The 20996-nt window shown below is 45.7% G+C and overlaps 1 long non-coding RNA gene across 2 annotated transcripts; it reads right to left on the bottom strand.

The window, feature by feature from the left end:
• Positions 1 to 3358: 3358 nt before the first annotated feature.
• Positions 3359 to 7608, bottom strand: LOC123480864 (uncharacterized). 2 transcript variants are annotated; one of them, XR_006657000.2, is made up of 3 exons: positions 7425 to 7608; positions 4391 to 4539; positions 3359 to 3600 (listed from the first exon to the last, which is right to left on the bottom strand). It is a non-coding gene; the product is annotated as an uncharacterized lncRNA (long non-coding RNA). The 2 variants fall into 2 exon arrangements; XR_006656999.2 differs by lacking the exon at positions 7425 to 7608 and adding an exon at positions 6009 to 6103.
• Positions 7609 to 20996: the final 13388 nt, after the last annotated feature.

Consider the following 20996-nt stretch of genomic DNA (forward strand, 5'->3'; position numbering starts at 1 on the left):
GCTGTTCAGTAATTATTAGTAACTACAAATAAACAACTGTTACGCTCTTAACTCTGTGCCAGCCGGTGAGCTGGATGAGGTGGATTCCATTTAAAACCTACACAGTCCTTTAGTGCCATTTTTCAAATGCAGACATGGAAACTTAAAAAGGTTACACAGCTAACAAATGCGGAAGCCATTTAGCTATAGAGAAATGGAAAAGCTAGGACATGGCCCCAGCTCTGTGATCCATTCTCGTAGCCTTTAATAGGGCGCTCAAAATAGCACTAACAGTTTTATGACTCTCCAGCACTGTAAATGTGGCTGCTAAATTGAAATGGGCCTTCAGTATAAGATGCACACCAGATTTCCAAGAGGTAGGACCAAAACCCAAAAATAATTTTTTACATTGATTACATGTTGAATTGACACTATCTTAATTAAATAAAATATATTATTAAAATTCATCTTGCCAGTTTCTTTTTTGCCTTTTTTAAAATTGTCTATTAGAAGATTTAAAGTTGCGTATGTGGCTGGCATTATAATTTGTTGGACAGTGCTGCTTTGATTCATTTCCTTCTGGGCTAAATATTCTCCATTTCTTCAGCAGTTCATTCATGACATCATTTCTAGTCCCTTCTCTCAAGTGCTCCTTTGGGTGGGTGCTTCTAGGACGGAACAATGGTCCGGCTGACTGCTCTCCTGTCATGTGCTTGTTCGTGTCCTTTGCCCAGTTTGGGTTTAAGTGGTTTTCCTTTTATCCTATTGATTGCCAGGCCTCTTTGTAATTAGGGGTATTTACATCTGCCAATTGCAATAATTGGCCTTTCAACTTTTTCTATGGTACCTCTGGCTGCACAGGTTTCTGTTTTATGCAGCTGGTCTGTGAATAGATTCCTTTTGTGGCTTCTGGATTTTGTGTCATCACAAGGAAGATTTTGTTTTGTTCACTCCCAAACTTAAGAAAAAGTATTATCCTGCATTTTCTTCTACTATATTCACTTTTTAGTCTTTTTTTCTTTCATCCAACTGGAATCTCTTTCTGTTTGTGATGGGAGGAAGGGATCTGAGTTAATTTTCCTCTACATGTATAGCCAATTGTCCCATTTACTGAATAATTCATTCTTTCCTCACTAATTTGAAATGCCATTTAAAAATTCATCTTTAGGCTCAGTATTCCTTCTGTTGGCAGGCAAGTTGGCTACCAGCAGCTCCAAGTTTATATCTGACCAGCTCAACAAGCTCAGCAAATAGAAGTCTTCTCTTCTCAAAGTCCCAGCAAAAGCCCCAGGGCTGACTCAGTGGGCAGCTTGAACCAACAGGGTAGCTGGGAATGGCCAAGTTTGATCTTCCAGAGGGGAGAGGGCACTGATAAGCGGGGAGGGTGGTTTCTCAAAGGGAAATTGAGGGGTTGGAGACAGAAGGAAGAACAGATGATGGTCAAACAAAAAGATGCCTTACCATAATGTGTACTCTCCTGGCCTGTCACTGGGTACCCCACAGTCCCAGCTCCACAGGCATTTGGGGGGATTCTCAGGTCCCCTCTGTTTTAGTATGGCTTCCCCCTCAAAGCTTAGCTAAGGTTGCATCTACCCCAGGACTCCAGATCCTCTTTCAAGGGGATCCCCTCTGGCCTGGTAAATCAGCCCAACAAGCTTGGGGAGAACTGTCTTGCTCACTCCTGCCCCAGGACCCTTGGCCAAGTTCCTTCTCCCTGCCAAGGGGGCGGAGCTCAGAGAGGGCAAAGGAAGGAAGGATGCCAGCAAGGTGTGGTCACTGTTCACAAACAGAAAGTGGCTCCTTCCTGTCCACCCCAGAGAATGGCACTGCCCAGCTGGCTCAGGAAGTCTGGCTCCTGCAGGGAGGGTCCCCAGAATGCCTCTCTGGCCTCTCTCCAAGGACCAAGGGGCAACCCCTGCGCCACCAGGGAACAGCCTGAAAATCCAGAGGCAGAGAGGTTTTGTAACACAGGCCAGAGTGTTAACCTTCTTGAAGAGCAGCCCCCCATTTTTCTACTTAGGATGGCCCAGCTCTGAGTACTTTACACTACAGGACAGGCACCACAGGCTCCTCCCTCTCACTCTAAGTCTGTGGGGGAGCAGGGCGTGATTTGAGGAGTCAACAGATGAGACTAGAACCCAAATTCTTTTGCTGGTTCCCCATCTCCATTGGCCCCTCCAAAGCTCCCCCTCTCATAATAATACATTGACCAGAACAACAGTTAATGAAAACACCATATAAAATAATAAAAAGTCTTAATTTTTTTTTTTTGCTCCATTGGATGACATGAAATAGATCAGTGGTCTCCAACATTTTTGGCATCAGGGACCAGTTTCTTGGAAAACTATTTTTCCACAGACTGGGGGGGCGGGGCACAAAGGAGGGATGGTTTGGGGATGATTCAAGCACATTACATTCAAGTTCACCTCCTGCTGGGCAGGCCTGGTCCTAATGGGCCACAGACCAGACTGCCCAGGGGTTGGGGACTCCTGGAATAATATATCAACTAAACAAAAGCAGGCTCCCTGCCATGCTGAGTGAGGATGCCCGGGCTCAGACCTCAGCTCTGCCACTTCCTGGCTATAACCTGGACAACTTGTTAAACATTTGTGCCTTTATAGACATCCCCTGTAAAATGAGGTGAGGACAACCCTACTTCATAACATCTTCGTGAGGATTCAGGAAATGAATAATGCAATAAATGACAGAGAACAGCAGTAATGTGTTGGGTGATTGCAGAGAAATGAATTGCAGCCATAGGGTAAGGGAGGGGAGAGGGGAGAAGGGAGAGGGGCATTGGGAAGGTTCTGTGAAGCAGGGTAGTGCTATTTGAAAGTGCACTTAGATTAGTTTTAAGTGTACATTGTAAAACCTCTAGGGCAACCACTACAAAGATTTTAGAAGTATAATTGATAGGCAAAGAGAGGATGAAAAATGGAATCATATAAAACAATTAAAAACAGAGAAGGCAGAAAAAGAGGGGATGATTTAAAAGGAAGAACAGCTGCAGTGACTCTAGAATAGTTACAAACATGGTAGATATTAATTCAACTATATCATGATATGAAATGTGAATGGTGTCAATACGCCAACTAGAAAATAAAGACTGCCAGAGTGGATAAAAACACAAGACCTAACTCTGTCGTCTACAAGAAACCCACTTGAAATATTGGGTTGGCCAAAAAGTTCGTTTGTTTTTTTTCGTAAGATGGCTCCAGTGGTGCTTAGTTGTCTTTAACTTCATTTGAAACAGTCCTGTTAGATTGTGTTGGGACAGCTGCCATCTCAGCGTGCATTTAAAATAAAACTTATCACAATTGGTGAATTTTTGTGTGGCCACTTTAATATTGAAGGTGGAAGAAAATAAGCAACATTTTTGGCATATTATGCTTTATTATTTCAAGAAAGGGGAAAACACAACTGAAACACACACAGACAAAATTGTGCAGTGTCTGGAGAGGGTGCTGCGATTGATCGAACGTGTCAAAGTGGTTTGTGAAGTTTTGTGCTGGAGATTTCTCGCTGGACGATCCTCCACAGTCGGGCAGACCAGTTGAAGTTGATGGCGATCGAATCGAGACATTAATGGAGGACAATCAACATTACACCATGTGGAGACAGCTGAGATAGCACAAAATATCCAAATCAATAAAGAGATTGGTGAAAATGAAAAATGTGTCTTTTACAGAAAAAAAACCCCATTTTTATAAAAACACTTTTTGGCCAACCCAATATAAATGAAGGGGATCTCTAGCACAAGGTGAAGGGCTCTGGAGCCAAACTGCCCAGGATTGATCAGGCCACTCACTGGGCCTCAGTTTTCTCTTCCATAAAATGGGGGTATAAGAGTTCTGACCATATAGAGGCATATGAGGATTAAATGGGCTAATTCATATAAAGCATTTAGAATAGTGACCAGCACATAGTAAGCACTGTAAGAGTGTGCTGTGTTGTTATTATGATTAACTATTATTATTATTATTATTATTATTATTATTATTATTCAAGTGTGGCTTCAGGACAAGTTGCCCAGCTCTCACTTCCAAGCAGCCTTTAACTTAGAAGCTTCTCCCAAGTAGAAACTCTAGAGCCACCACTTTTCCCTCAGTTTTAAGACCAGGATCAGTTATGTAATCTCCATAATTACCCAGGTCCTGTGTAAAGCGAAAATGCAGAGCCCCTTGTTCAACATTATTATGAATTTCAAAAGGGCTCTAGCAGAGCATTAACTCCAGTGCAGGGCCTTTCTGAACTCAAGCACCTTTGGGACTTCACAGGCCACATGCCCACAAAGCCAGCTCTGCTTAAGATCCACAGACCACAAGGGCAAAGTCAGAATCCTAGACACCAGCCCACCCTCCCCTCCCCTGCCCAGCCTGCTCTAGCCAACCCAAGTCCGGAACACACTGACCTCCTGGATGTGAACACACCTCACCCCGGTGGACCCACGGAACCCCAGCACAGGTGTACTCCTTGCCGAAGAAATGCTTTGCTGCCTGTTTTCTTTTGAAATCCTGGACCCAGAACTTCCAGGGGGCTTCCTTTCTGGACCCATGGGAGCTGGAGGCCAGGTTTGGAAAGGGGAAGGGTAGAGTTAAGACTGTTTCTAGGAGCCTCATTCAAGGTAGGCTGAGAGTTCCTGGTTTCAGGGGGACGCCTGCTCCAGGGAGCCCCGGGCAGGAACAAGTTCCAGCCTGTCTGCGCACTCCCCACCCTTGCATCACTCAGTCGGCCGTGCACAGTCTGGAGAGACTTCAGAGTTTTTTACCCCTTTGTCCTGGCAGAGCCCAGGTGCTCTGGCTCAGCCTGATCTTTCCCACCCTGCCCCAAAGCTCACCACCCCAAGGCCCTTGCTGCCCCAGGGACACAGAGGTGCAGTCAGGAAAGGGATCCAATTGCAGGGGCACTGGCATAAGTGGCAGCCCTGGGGTGCCCAGCCACACAGGCGATTCCTAGTGAGTGTGGGCAGCAGGCAAACAAGCCTTTACTGTCAGCACAGCCCACCCAGCCCTGAAACACGTCCTTTCTGTTTCCTGGGGGTTGGGGCCTGATAGTAACCCATTGGGGGCTCAGTGACTGCAGAGTAACCCAAGCTCAACTTCTGCCCTCTCCCACCCACCCCTATTTTGCATCCTTATCCCTCCCCTCCCTCATCAAGGGGGAGGGACACCCCAGAGGCCTGGGTGTGGGCCAGCTGGGGTTTGATCTCAAAGATACTGTCCATCCCAGCCAGGGCAGGGCATGGGGAAAGCTCTGGCTCCTCCCACCCTCTCTTTCCATTCTCTGCCCCCTCAGAAATGAACCTCACAGGCATCAGGCCAAGCTCAAAATCCTGAATTGCCAGCTGCAGCCTTGTGGGTGCTGGCTACAGGGTGGGAAGCCAGAAGGGAGGAGAGCCAGGGTGGGGCTGGCTCCCTGTGCTGCACCCCAATCCTTCCTCTCCTCACCCCTACACTCTTGCATCAGACAGAGTGGTCCCCTACCACCCACAATCCCACTTTAGGGTAGTAGCAGTATTTTCAGAACCCCAAGATCAAGAGAATGGTGTGAGGGGCAGGTGTGCCTGCCCTTCTTGTTTGTAGAGATTGGCAGTAATGGGGGCTGTTTGAAATCCAGGACACAGCAGGGTGGAAGGATGGCTAGAGCTGTTCCAATTCATTGCTTAACACTTGGCGGGAATTGAGGGGGAGGGAACAGGGAGGAAGGGGGTACGTGGCAGGAAAGGTACTGTCTTTGCCCAAAGAGCATGAGATAATTTGTGTAATCTCAGAACAGGGCCTAGCATTATAGAGGTGCCAAAAGAAGAGTATCTTAATTACTGTTGTTATTATTGTTGTTGTTGTTACGCTGTCCTCTCTCTGGGCCCTCAGTTCCCCACAGGTGTAAACAGTCCCTCTGCCTCCACCGGGGTTGGGGGGCAGGTGCTTTCCCAGAGAAGGGGTGAGCTAAGCGACCTCACGAGGGTTTCCAGGACTCTTTTGCCCTTTGCTCTGGTTCACAGCACAGGCAGGGTCCCTTCCCAAACTCACCTCTGTGTCATATCCCAGCTTGGGTTTCATTAATACCTTGTTCACTCTCTTTCAGCTAGAGCTCCCGGGACATGTCAGCCCATTTTGGATTCTGCTGGCCTTGTGTAGTCAGGGTAATAAATACACTCGGCATAGAATTAAAGTTAGTCACTGGAACTAATTCTATTCATTCTATAGTCATCCGTTTGTTTAACAAATATTTTCTTGAGCCCTATCATGTGCCAGACACTGTGTTAGAGGTGGAGTTGCAAGGAAAAAGAAAAAGAGTGTGGGGAGGAGGGGTGGATACAAGCATCTACCAGCCGTCACCCACAGTAATGGACAGAATCATCCGAAGGGCTCCTTAAAGAGTGCCCAGACCCCTCTCTGATTCTAGGGAGTGAAAAGGGGGCCCAGGAATCTGCATTTTAAACTTAAAAGTTTTATTTATTTATTTATTTTTAAAGAGAGGGGGAGGGAGAGAGAGAGAGAGAGAGAGGGAGAGAAACATCAATTAGGGGCCCCTCACACGCCCCCTAATGGGGACCTGGCCTGAAATCCAGGCATGTGCCCTGACTGGGAATTGAACCTGTGACCTGTGGCTTCGCAGTCTGGTACTCAATGCACTGAGCCATAACAGCCAGGGCAGGAATCTGCATTTTAAAAAGTGTTTTTTACATAATTATTATTATCAAAGGAATTTGGGAACATATCCCCAAGGAATGGGGGGGAGTGTATAAAAAGAGTTACTTACTGATAAGGAAAAGGAAGCTGAGAGGACTGGTCAGAGAAATCAGGTAAGGCTTTCCTGGGAAACTTAGAGCTAGCAGCTAAAGCACAAGGCTGTTAACCCAGTGAAGAGGGGAGGGACTCATGTTCCTGGAGAGGGATCAGCACATGCAAAGGCCCTGAGGTTGGAAGGTAGAAATCGGTGTAGCTGGAGCTCAGGGAAGAGGGGAAGCTGCAGAGTTGGATCAGAGTTAAATTTGGGGCTAGGGGTACCCTAAGAGCACTGAGGCACCTTGGAAGGGTTTTTGTGCAAGAGGGGTTCACATAATTGGTGCTTTGAAAAGATTTTTCATGAGCATAAACACATACTGAACCTAACAGGCCCTGGACCAGATTTTGGCAGAATCAGGCTTCTTTCCCAACTGCCTCCTTCTGTGGGGCCTTGGCAGAGGAGGAGCAGGAGCCTAGGTAGCCTGGAGGCCCACTTTGGCAGACATTGCTCCCGTTGGCTGTGCCCACCTCTGCATCCCCTCAGGCTCAGCAGACGGTGGGCAGCTCCACAGAGAATCTTGTTTTCTAGTCCCACTGCCAAGACCCACCCCGTTTCCCTTGCCCCTTAGTAGTTCCAAGACCCCCTCCCCCACCCCGCACATGCGCGCGCGCGCGTGCACACACACACACACACACACACACTCACATTCCACCCACCTGCTCTGCCCTCTAGAGTCACCTGCCAAGATGCTAACAGACTCGGCAAGGGAATGCAGAAGAGCAGACGTTAAGCCCCTCAGGGGACTCTCCTCATCTCTTTCCCTCGCTGAGCCCGTTCCCCTACCACCATCAACCAGCCTGCTGCACTGCTGTCTGACAGATGGAGAGCAAGGGGGTTCTCAGCGCCTCTAGTCCCGCAGAGGCTAGTGGGTAGGCGGAGGCAGTGGGGGAAGGTGCGGCAATGCGAGCTGGGTTCCCTTGCAGCACTCCGGAGCTCCTGGAGCAGGGCGTGGCTCATGGGCGGGGTTACAGATTGCTTTCGTTAGCAGACAACTGTGAGGGGCGGGGCCAGAGAGCGAAGCCGGGCCGTCCGCAGATTAATTGATCTACAATCTCCCAACCTCCACAGAAGCCCGGTCCACCGCCCCTATAACCCAGGGGCGCCTTCACCCTTCCCACACCCCCCAACATCTTTAACTCCTCTTTGACTAGATTTAAAGCTTCTGGACCAATTCCTGGAATCCAAGGAGGTGGAGGGAAGGGGCAAAATGACCCCCATCTTGTAAACTGATTAAAAAGCGCTCCTGGAACCATTTCTGAGAAAAGCCAAGTCCACTGGGTTTATGAGAAACGAGGATGAGGAGGGGGTATGGGGAAAGGGGCATATTCCACCAGCATTTTCTGCGTTTTTTTATTTCAGGCGTGGTTCACTCCCTTCATTTCCCTCCTGGAGACCTCCAACTCCCTCCCCCTCCTCTAGTTCCAGGGGCCTCCATGCGGACCTCTGTCACCAAGCCCACTCTGCCTTTTGCTAATTGTGTGGATCAGCGAGTCCTGAGTTGGCAAGACCTCTGAAGGATTCCCCCTGGCCTGGACCTCTGTGCTTGGTGGCGGGGGTCACTAACACATACTGGGCAAGCAGGGCCAGCCAAACAATCATGGCCAGCTTGCAAACCCCTGCTGTTGCCAGTCTCTGCAGCCAGTGCTTTATAGACATTATCCCAAAGAACAAGCTAAACCCCTGTCAGCACAAACTATTATCATTGTCCCCACGTTACAGATGAGAAAACTGAGTTCCCTACAGTCACCCAGACAGTGAGCTGCAGTGCCTAGATTAAACTCGGGAGCGTGGCTTCACACCCCTGGCAGCGGGAGCTTTTATTAACCCTTATGTTGACTCACAAAGAAGGGGGAAACCACCCACCTCACCTATACAGGAAGGTGACATGCGACAGAAGCCCAGTGCACCTCGGCAGGTGACTGGGTGCAGAACCAGGACTCGGAAGGCAAACGAGGAGCAAAATGTAATGAGGGCCTCAGGTTCCTGCTGTTTGAACCCTGTGATTGTGTGGTCCCTGTACTCACAGGTCCCCAAGCCCAAGGGCTTCCCTACATTTGTGTGTGTGTTTCAATTTATTACATACATTTTCAAAATATTTTCTAACTTTTCAATCAGTATGTTTTCTATTATCTGATGGAAATGTTTCAGAGTTCACACAGATGTTTACTTAGGTAGGAGAACAGGTCAGAAGAAGGAGGGAATGGGTTGGGCTGCACCAGCTATAGCTGTTCTCTTTTCCTTTTCTAAAAATTGAAGTGAAATTCACAAACTAACCATTTAAAGCATACAACTCAGAGGCACTTAGTACATTCACCGTGTTGTGTGACCATCACCTTACCTAGTTCTGAAACATTTTCATCACATCTGAAGGATACTGTTAATCAGTCACTCCCCATAACTTACTGCCCTCAGACCCTTAAAAGTGTAGGGACCCTGAGAGGGAGCCCTTCCTTATAGTCCTTCCTTGCTAGGAAATGAGGGTTCTCTGATCTGCTTCTCAGCTCCCCATCAGGACGAACTCCTATCAATATAGGAGGCCACACACCCCTTGGAAGGCCAGTTCTGTGACTCACTTCTACAGCTGAGGGGTCTCCCTTGTCTTCTGAGACCACTAACATCTTGGGGCTGCCATGTGGGCAGCTATGAATACCTCCTCCCAGGAGTCACACGGGCACACACACAGGCACATGTGTGCACACACACTGCCAGGCCCAAACTCGACAGGCATGTGGCAGGGGAAGGGCCGGGCCAGCAGCCCCTTGGAGGCCCCCTGCTCAGGGTATCCTGGGTTTTGCTCCCCCTGGGTGCCCACACCCATGCCTGCCCCCAGAGGAGCGCCAGGAATCCCAAGCAGCATAGTTGGGTGGGGAGGAGGGAAGGACTGGCTGTTTCTGGGACACAGAGAATTCCAGCTGGGAGCCCTTCTGTGGTCACATGGCCAGAGAAGGTGCAGCAAGAGGCTTAAAGCCCAGCCCCCAGCCCAATATAGAGACCAAGAATGTTCTGTGTGTTTTTAGGAGAGGAATAGAAGGACCCCACATAGTTGTTCAGGAATTTTAATTGTGTGCTTTGAACCTGCTTCCCATTCCTGCCCCTCCCCCTCAGCCTGCATGAGGGGACACTTGTCAAGAGCACCCCAGGAACCACAGGAGCAAACAGCCAGGACTTTGTGTGATGGTGACGCACTGACATTTCTGGGCAAGGCAAAATATGCAGCCGCCTCCCTCCAAGCGCCTCATCGTCTGACGCTGGTTTGTGTGGGTGTGAGGGTGGATGGGAGCCCCAGTGGGGAGCCACCTGGGGGCCAGTGCCAGCTCATCACAGCTGTGTCACTGTGGGCAAGTGACCTAGCCTCTCTGTGCCTTAGTTTCCTCATCTGTAAAGTGGGGACAGACCCAGCAGCTACTTCAAAAGATCCTGAGATCGAGGGTAAAGCACCTGGTATCTCACAAGCATTCGAGATGCTAAGTCCAATTATTATTATTATTAATGCTATTTATTAGCAGAGAAGGGGAAAATGCTGTTCCTCCAGGTCAGCTGCTTGTCAGTAAGGATGTGGGGTCCTCTGTTTCTTTAGATCACCCTGTAGGGCTGGCCTTTCCCAATGGCCTTGCCAGACCCCTCTTAGACTCTGGATCCACCTTAAACAATAGCTTCTCCTTTATTTGGGAGGCTGTGGTCAACATTCAGACCCTGAAGTCACACAGCTGGACATTAGCCCTGCCTTAGCCATTTATTGACTGTGTGGCAACGAACAAGTTCCTTAACCTCTCTGGGCCTAAGTTGCCACTTCTATAAACTGACATGATAAATAGAACCCATGTTCCATGGCTGTGTGATGATTAAACAAGATAGTACTTTCTAAACATTGCCTGGCACACAGCAAGTATTCAATAAATGTGATGTGTTTTAAAAACACTACTGGAGCCCTGACTGGTATAGCTCAGTGGAGTGAGTGTGGGCTGCGAACTAAAGGGTCACCAGTTTGATTCCCTGTCAGGGCACATGCCTGGGCTGTGGGCCAGGTCCCCAGTATGGGGCACTCAAGAGGCAACCACACACTGATGTTTCTCTCCCTCTCTTTCTTCTTCTCTTCTCCTCTGTCTAAAAATGAATAAATAAAATCTTTAAAAAAAATTTTTTTAAATATTACTGGATACTCTTTACATGAAGAGTCATACTATTTTTAACAATCACCCTTTAAAAGTGTGCTTGGGTGACAATATGGGAAGAGTATTATCAGCCCTATTTTATGAATGAGAAAATTGAGGATCAAAATGATTAAACGGCTCTTCAAAGAGCAACACAGCTGGTAGAGAGTAGAAACTTAGAACCCAGGTCAAATTTGAAAGCCCTGCTTTTAACCATGACATTGTACCACTGCCCCTTTTAAGCACTGATTAAGAGGTTCCCTTCCCCACACAGAAGAGTCCTATTTTCAGAATTTGTTGAGAAAACTCTCTAACAACAGAAAGCCAATATCAATTCAATAATACATTGGTCAAACACATCTATAAGCATTTAAATAGCAGTTTTAATATTGTTTGAGATGTATTATGTATTTTTTTACTTGCGTCTTGATGCTCGAATGGGCTCAGGGACCCTCTCCTGATGGTGCTGAGGCTTCCCTAGGAATCCTCATGAAAGGGGACTGTTACACAGATAAGGGGCCTGAGGCTCACTGAGGCTCAGAAACCTTACCAACTCAGGTCTGTGTGACTTCAACGCCGATCTTTTCAACAAAGATCACTGACCTCCATCTGCCTCACTGAATGTTAGTTGTGTCCAGTGTTCGGGTCCTTTCTCTCCTTATGGCACCTGGGGGCCATAGTCACCTTCATCCCCCACTGTACCTGTCACCCAGGTGAGAGACGATGGGCACTTGCCTAGGGTGGGAATGGAGAAAGTGAGCAGAGGTCAAGTTCAGAAGAGATTCTGAAGGTAGAGCCACCAGGACTTGCTGACGGATTCAATGTGGGGTGTGAGGGGAGAGGAATCAAAGATGACTGCCAGGTTGGGTGGGGTGGTAGGGGTGTTTCCTTAGGGAGGGACAGGTGGTGGCACTGGCTCTGGGTCGGTGAACCTGGCGATGTTGTCAGGTGGGGGATAAAGGAGTCTGAGGTTCAGAGACACAGATCTGGGGGTCAGTAGGGGATGAAAGGTGTTAAAAGATGGGAATGGGTGAGACACCCCCAGAAGAAGTTCCAAGAAGAGAGGGGACTGCCGCCCCATGTCTGCTGATGTTAGAGACTGAGAAAGCATCTGATCACACTCAGGGTCCAGGGTCCCTGTTTCCGGAATGGTTGGCTCCAGCTCCCACAGTGGGAAGTGAATCTTTTCATGTTGATGGAGACCTGTGTGGGCCAAGAGGTGAGCACCATTAAACCTACAACTGAGAGGGGAGTACAGAGGTGAAAGTGGGGGAAAGGCCCAGGGATAAGGATGCTGGGGGACCCAGGGTCTCATTTCTGGGACCTCCATGGAATGAAGCCAGGCATTTTGAGTATCAGATGGCAAACAGCAGAAGTACAAAGAACCCTGGGGCTGGGTCCAAATATAGGGAGGGTTCTAGTTTTTAGTTACTGCTTCTTTAAATACGATTTAAAATGCACTACTTAGCTTGACCTGGCCAGGTGGCTCAGGTGGTTGCAGCATTGTCCTGTACACCATAAGGTTCCAGGTTCAATCCCCAGTCAGGGAGCATAGGGGAGGCAACCAATCAATATTTCTTTCTCACATTGATCTCTCTCTCTCTCTCTCTCTCTCTCTCTCTTGCTTTATCTCTGTCTCTTCTTCCTCTCTCTCTAAAATCAATAAAAAACATATCTTCAGGTGAGGATTAAAAAAATGCACTACTTGGCTCAAATCTGGCCATCTTATTAGGTGTCCTGGGGTTTCTCTAAGTTCTGTCATTGGATAATTCTGTCTTTGTCTTATTGAGTTTGTACCCGAGTTTTTAACCTACACCCAAGCATCATGACACAAATGAGCTGTTATGGGTTTTATATAGTTTCACTCATTCACTCATTAATTCTGCTCATGTGGATTTCAGGTGGTAAGTTCTGTGTAGTATGTAAAACAAGATAATCAGATAGTCACGGGGGTAGGAAGTGAGGTAGAGTGGTCAGGGCAGGCTTCACTGAGGAGGTGTACTTCGACTCCTCATTGAAACAGAATTGTTTTCCCCTGGCTGTCTGACAGACAACTGTGGCTGTGAGTTCCATGAAGGCAGGACTCGATCTGTCCCAGGCGTGTTCCCTGCTGGGGCCGCAACACCTGGCAGAGGTGTCAGTATGTGCCAGGTGCTTGGTGATTATCTCAAATGAAGACCTGAATGAATGAATGAAAGAATGAGTGAATACAACTTCATATAGAATAAGGCAGCGTCCGAAAATGGTCCTCCTGTGCGCCCTAATCCACAGCCACCTTCATTCCCAGACCAAATAGTACAACTCACAGGCCTTCAAAGGCATCCTCAGCAAAGATAAACTCAATCTGACTCCTCAGCATTCCTAACCGGGAGAGAAAGGGGACTGAAACCCTTCAGCAGGTTTTACTGTAGCAGGCCTGGGAATTTTGAAGAGAACGGGGAGTACTGGCTCCACCTCTAACTTGCTGTGTGTCTATGAGCAAGTTATATGCCTCTCTGGATGGGACTTTCTCTTCTAAAAAATGAGGGGTTGAAAGTATCACATCCTGAGGCCCTCACTAACTCCACCTACTCATTTATCCATTCACTTAAGAAACATCCTGTGATTCTAAAGGTTAAAAACAAATAAGGGTCACCTTTGTTAACCAGAAAATGAAACATACTCCAGAATTTTGCATTCCCAGAACATTGCTACTGAGGTTTTACTATACTTTTCCTAGACTCGGTTTTGTTTAATTGGTGAAATGGAATTAAAGGAGAATTGGGAAGGAGAATACAATAGTGTTCAAATTAATAAGCAATCTAGCCCCTAATGGTTCCAGCCTTTATGTCTCAGCCCCCCATAACCCTTCTTTTAATGCATTCCAATTGGGAAGGGACTTCAAGGACAGAGAGTCCCTTTTGGTGTCTGACACATAATAAATTCTAAACAATTCACACAGAGAGAAGCGTGGTATCACAGGAAATCAACTGAACATGGTTCAGGTGACCTGATGCCTACCCAAATCTACCTCCTCTGTAGTTGTGTGACCCCACTTGAAGTGCTTCCTCCTCTTCACTCCCTGGGCCTCAGTTTTCTAGGCTGGATCAAAGGGTCTTTCAGGGAACCTCAACAAGGTAGAGGGACAATATCAGTTGCCTAAAGGGTCAACAGGTAACATAAGTGAGTGTAGCAGAACCAGTGTGGAGCAATAGGGAGTGGTGGGGACTGTAGTTTGCAGAATAAAGGCTGCAAGCTCAGTATATGAGCTACACAGGGGAATGTGGGCACAGGGCAGCCAGATAATCTCATGTTTAAGAGAAGCCAAAAATATATATTTTGATGCAGAATTTATTATTTAAATGTTGGCAATTAATACATTTAAAAAGGCTTTCTGTAAATTGAGACTCAGGTCTATGCTCATCAGCCTTGTCTTCAACTACATCTCTTTTCTTGTGGTTTCTCACTTTGTCTCCAAAACCTGCTGGATTTCTTTTTTTTTTTTTTAATGTTTGATTTTAGAGAAAGAGGAAGGGAGAGAGAGACAGAGAGAGACACATCAGTTGGTTGCCTCCCATATGCACCCTGACCAGAGATCAAACCCGGAACCTAGGCATGTGCCCTGACCAGGAACCGAATCCCTAACCTTTTGGTGTACAGGATGACACTCCAACCAAAGAGGCAACACCGGCCAGGGAAGAGCCTGGTGGGTTTCTAGCAGAGATTTGGTCTTCTGAAAAATGCTAACATGCTGGGTTAGGCTATAGAGGCAGAAGAAGGCTAGAAGCAGGAACATATACATGTGCGTGCACACACGCACACACACCCTGCTTAAGCCTATGGTGTGTTCCCTGAAGCCAGCTGGGCAGCATCCCTCCTGAGCCAACAAGGAAAGCAAGTCAAGTGGGAGGTCCTCCATGTTCTCCCAATTTGTTCTCAGGCCTGGCAGGGAGCCAGTGCTTGGAGTTGTCTCTGGGATTTCCTGCCTGGGCTACAGCACAGGAGACACCTGGGAGGCTGGGGTCAGCAGGCCAGCTTCTGAGAGTTATGGTGGGATCCCACACCACTGGTCCCTCACTTGTAAACAGCAGATGGATTGGGAGGCTTACTTTCCCACATCCAAAGGCAACCATACCCTTTTTCTCCTAAAACTCAGAAATCACATACTTGTCCAGGATAGATATACACACATTGTATATACTTGTTTAGCCATTTACTATTTGCTTAATAAAATATGTATGGGACACCCACTGTTGCCAAGACTGAGGGTAGAGAGGTGACTCAAATCTCAGGCATCCCATTTCTTCCACTTTGTCTTCTACCCTCATTGCTCAGCCAAAAGCACTTCTTACAACTCACATAAAGTCTTCTGGGCACTAAAGTTTTCTTATTAAAAATACTTTCTTAACAATGAACACACCCAACATTCCTAATCATCAGGAAAATGCAAGTCAAAACTACAATACAATGAGATGCCACCTCTGGAGTTCCATTAGCGCAATTGGTTAGCACGCGGTACTCATGAGATGCCACCTCAGACCCATGAAGATGGCTACTATGAAAAACAAAACAAGCCCCAGAAAATAAGTGTTGATGAGGATATGGAGAAAACGGAACCTTGTTAATGGGAATAGCATGGTGGTTCCTCAAAAAATTAAAAGTAGAATTACCATGTTATCTAGCAATCCCCTCCTGGGCATACACATGCAAAGAACTGAAAGCAGGGTCTCAAAGAGATATGTGTACACCCATGTTCATAGCTGCATTACTTACAAGAGCCAAAAGGATGTGGAATCAACCTGAGTGTCCATCAACAAATGAATGGATAAGCAAAATGTGGATATGCATACAGTGAAATATTACTCAGTCTTAAAAAGGAAGGAAATTCTGACATATACTATAACATGGGTAAACCTTGAGGACATTACGCTAAGTGAAATAAGCCCTCACAAAAAGATGAACACTGTATGATTCTATAAATATGAGGTACTTAGAATAGTCAAACTCATAGAGATAGAAAGCAGATAGTGGTTGTCAGGGGAGGGAGGAGAGAGTGGGGAGTTGTTGTTTGACAGGTACAGCCTTTCAGTTTGACAAGATGAAAAGAGTTACAGAGATGGATGGTGTGATGGCCGCACATTATGGGTGCATTTAGTACCACTGAACTGCATAATTTAAAATGGTTAAGATGGTAAAGTTCATGTTATGTGCATTTTACCACAATAAGAAAAACTGAAAAAAAAATTCTTAGCAATGAGTACCCCTAGCGCCCAGACCTTGATTTCTAAGTACTGTTCTCCTCTAAAAGAAACCAGGGCTCTTGAAGGAATGGCTCTACAGAAAAAAAAAAATTGAGATGAGTCCGGAGCATCCTACAGCACAGGAAAATAAGGAGTATCAAAAAAAAAAACCCAAGAGAATGTGCGAAAGGGACACAGGAACTCACCTAAAAGAGTTCCCAATGGTCAAGCTGGAACCATTTGAACCACACAGCAAACAGTATGCGGGGGAAGGGCCGGGGGGGGGGAGTAGGTTTACACTTGTTTGTATGGAAAATAATAAAACAATAAATAATAATATAAGTGTAAACTGTGTTTCATATACTCACAACTGGAAACCTACTTTTGTCCCACCCTGTATAAATTAGTATTGGATAATAACCCAGAGTATAATCTAAATATCTATGAGTGCATATAGATAAAAATAAATGATAGAACAAATAAGGGTGAAGAGACATACTTTTATCAGAGAGGAATTACAAATAATATGTGTAAAATACTCCCCCTCCAAGAGGTGAAGCTTAACCACTGCTCCCTTGAGTGTGGGCTGAACTTAATGGAAAGGAAAAGCAGTAACTTCGCAGCAGAGACCCCTGGCAGAGGCCTCCTTAAGCAAGGGATCCAGTTGACATCCCCAGGCCGTCACGGGGACATCAGGAATGCCCTGCTATGAGGGGATGAGAAGGACACTTCACTTCTGTGATCTCCCCACAAAATCTGCAAATCCAGACCAATCATGAGAAAAACATCAGACAGACCCAAATTCAGGGGCATTTGACAAACATCTACAAATGTAAGTCCTCTTCAAAACCGTCAAGGTCATGAGAAACAATAAAAGGTTGCGAAATGGTCGCAGACAGAGGAGACTAATCACTAAATGCAACATGATACCCTGAATTGGATCTTGAAACAGAAAAAGGATAAACTGGAAAAACAAATCCTGGAGTTTGTGATGCACTAATGTTCATTTCTTAGTTTAGTCAAATGTACCATAACCAACACTTACGTAAGATGCTAGCATCAGGGGAAAATGGGTGAACGGTAAATGGGAACTTTCTGTGCTGTCTTTGCAACTTTTCCATAAATTGAACAGACTTTAAAAAGTCTATTAAAAAAAAAAAGACTTTCCTCCCGATTAATAAAGGAACACATGCTTACTGTAGATAATTCGCAATATAAACAAAGAAGAACCCAGCAGTTGCTTACCATCAACTCTGTTAACATTCCAGTACAATCTTTTTTCCTGTGCACGTTTAGCCCCACGAGCCTATTACTTCAGCATTCAAACATTTGATGTGCATCATTTTTGTAGCTACTTAATACTCCATGATTTGGTTGTGCTGCACTTTGCTTAGCTGCTCTGTGCCATTGATTAATTTTCTAAGGTTCGCTCGATAAGTCTTTAACACACATACACCTGAGTCTGCATTTGGGACAGTTTTCTAATGACAGAGTCTTAAGAAAGAATAAGTCAGGACTCTTGACACATGTTGCCAATTTGCTGTTCAAAAATGTATATACCTGTGAGTATTCAGGTCATTGGTCCGTTTAGAATGCCTGCTTCCAAAGGGTTTTCTTTATTCTTCATCTGAGCATCTTACAACTCTTCAACTCTTAAAACTCTTTCTGAGATCCCCTTGACATTGCTTCTTCCTGGCTGTTTGCCTCTTGCTGTGCTGTCTCTATTCCTGCTTTGGACCACACCCACCCAGCATCACATTCCACACCAGAACCTCTCTTTCACTTTAAAAAAAAAAAAAGAAGAAGAAAATTTTATTTATTTATTGTTTTTAGAGAAAGGGGAAGGGAGAAAGAGAGGGAGAGAAACATCAATTGGTTGCCTCTTGCATGTGCCCTGACCGGGGACCGAACCTGCAAAGTAGGCATGTGCCCTGACTAGGAATCGAACTGGTAACCTTTTGCTTTGCAGCAGAAAAGCCCAACCAACTGAGCCAAACCAGTCAGGGCTCACTTTTGAGGATCTCCTTGCACCAGCCAATCTGTTCCTGAGGTTTTGGATCTCTTCCACATCCCCAGACACAGCCTCTCTCCTGAGCTCTAAGACCACATTTCCACTTGCCTTTCAGCCACTTACACCAGGACAGTCCTCAAGGCAACGATCCAAACTGAACATGTGAAAGAGAAGCTCATCAACTTCTCTCTGCCTCTTTCTACCACCGTTTCACACCCCTCCTCAAGGGTGCAGCACCCCAGGCACCAGCTGCCCAAGCCTGGCTTCTTTGCCCCATCTGGTCTCCCACCTGTCCCTTTCAACCCACACTCAAAGTATTCTGGCTCCATTCTCATGAATATTCATTATGCACCTGTCCTAATCCAGGCCCTCTGTATCTTGTGCCTGAAATTCTAACAGCTTGGTCTCCCTGCCTCCCTCCAACTTCTTTCTCCACCTCAGGAAGGAATTATTTCTAAAACACCAATCTGGTCACTTCACATCCCCTCTTTAGGGATCTCTACTCATTTGTAGAAAAATTGATTTTTCTATCCTGTTTCAAGAAAACTTGCCTCAAGGAGAGTCTCCACTGAATGCTAGCGGTCTTTAACTCCTCTTTAAGTCGTGCTGGCTGATCTCCCTTTTGAACAAAAGGAGATTTCAGACAATGTCCCCTTGGTCAGACAATATTTCCTAACCAGATATCATCAACACTATTTTAATTTGTTCAACATTGGGCAAGATATGTTTCCTGTTTGCAATCATGCTATAAATTTGCCTTTAAAATAAATAGATTTTTTTTAAGTGCAATCATCTCAAACAGCAATTGTCAACCTTTTTCCTTTCATGGCACACATAAACTAATCACTAAAATTTTGCAGCACACCAAAAACTATTTTTTGCTGATCTGAAAAAAAACATAGGTATAATTTTGATTCATTAACACTAGATGGCTATTGTTGTATTGGCTGTTGTCATTTTTTTGTACGTGCCCATCTAAAGGGAAAGAGGTCAGTGCCCCTAACTAAATAGCCAGGTGTTGCATGTTTTAAAATTCTTGCAGCACAACGTTTGAAAATCACTGATATAAAAGATTGAGTGAATAATAGTAAAGGTGATTCTTGGTCATGGCAAAAATTGAGGTGTTATTTGCTACTCCAAGTGTGGTCCATGGGCTCTCAGCATCATCTGGGAGTTTGATTCAGAATCTCAGGCTCCACCTCAGACCTAATGACTCAGAATGTGCATTTTAACAAGGTCTCCAGGTGATTCTCACATGCATATCAAACATTGGGAAGCACTGATGTGAATAACAAAGTTTGAGAAACACTGACTTCAGGAAAAAAGTCAAAACTATTTGTCATTCATGATCTGGCCTCATGACCCTTCTACATGATTCACATGCCTCTCCAAAAGCTTCTCCATCTAGCTCCTTGCCTTTACCATGCTATTCCTCTTTCCAGAAATCCCACCCTCTTCTGCCTCAACTTCTGCATCACTCGAGACTCAGCTACAATAGGACTTCTTTCTTCTCTTATTTAATTCAGGTGAATTTAACATAATATAAAATACACAACTTAAAGTGAACAATTCACTGGTGCTGTGCAAACACCTCTATCTAGTCCCAAAACATTTTTACCACTCCAAAATAAAACCTTGTGTGCACTAAGCAGTTATTTCCCATGCCTCTCTCTCTGGCAACCACCAATCTGCTATTTCTATGCATTTGCCTATTATGGACATTTCATATAAATGGAATCATACAATATGTGACCTTTTCTGTCTGGCTTCTTTCACTTAGCATCATATATTCAAGGTTCATCTGTGTTATAGCATAGATCAGCACTTCATTCCTTTTCATGGCTGAATAGTATTCCATTGCATGGCTAGACCATGTCTTGTTTTCCCATTTACCCACTGAGGGACATGTGGGTTGTTTCCACCTTTTGACTATTGTGATTAGTGCTACTGTGAGCACTTGTGTGCTAGTTTTTTTTTTTCCTTTGTTTTCAGTGCTCTTGGTTATATGCTCAGGAGTAGAATTTCTGGGTCATATAGTAATTCTACATCTAATTTTTTTAAAAGATTTTATTTATTTATTTTTAGAGAGAGGGGAAAAGAGTGAGAAGGAGATGGAGAGAAACATCAATGTGCGAAAAATAATTCGATTGGTTGCCTCTTGCACACCCCCAACCACCAGGGACCTGGTCTGCAACCCACGCACGTGCCCTGACCAGGAGTCAAACTGGTGACCTTCCAGTTCACAGGCTAGTGCTCAGTCCATTAAGCCACACCAGCTAGGGCTACATTTAACTTTTTGAAATAATGTCACTTGTTCATAGAACTTTCTTTTAATACTTACCTGCTTCCTCCTGCCCCATCCACAGAACTGATTTTGCCTCCTTCTTCTCCCATATCAGTCTCTAAAATGCCATTGTATAGATGAGGACGCTTAGGTTGGAAGCTTGTTCAAGGCCCACTGTTCCTAAGTGACAGGTAGGCTCTAGACTCTCAGCTCCAGCGTCCAGTTTCTGAACACCACAGTCTCTCTATGCTGTGCTCCTAAGTGGACAAACAGGATTTACAAAATGAGACCTCTTCTGTTCCTGGGGATGCTGACAACCTCACAACACTCCTCCTGAGGGGTCATGGTCTGTCTCCTCCGGGATCTACCAGAAGGCTGGTTCTACAGCAAGAAATGAGCACCAGGATCTTCGGTTTGGGCACATTTATTTTAGATATATATTTTTTCCATAATAGGACAAAGAGAGAAAACAACACTTTCTTTTATTTTGTTTGTCTGTCTTTTCAAATTTTATACTGTGTAAGGAGCTGGTGTGGAGCAGGGACTGAGGGCTGGTGGCACCA

This window comes from Desmodus rotundus, chromosome 1, assembly GCF_022682495.2.
Source record: "Desmodus rotundus isolate HL8 chromosome 1, HLdesRot8A.1, whole genome shotgun sequence".
NCBI classification, from domain to species: domain Eukaryota; kingdom Metazoa; phylum Chordata; class Mammalia; order Chiroptera; family Phyllostomidae; genus Desmodus; species Desmodus rotundus.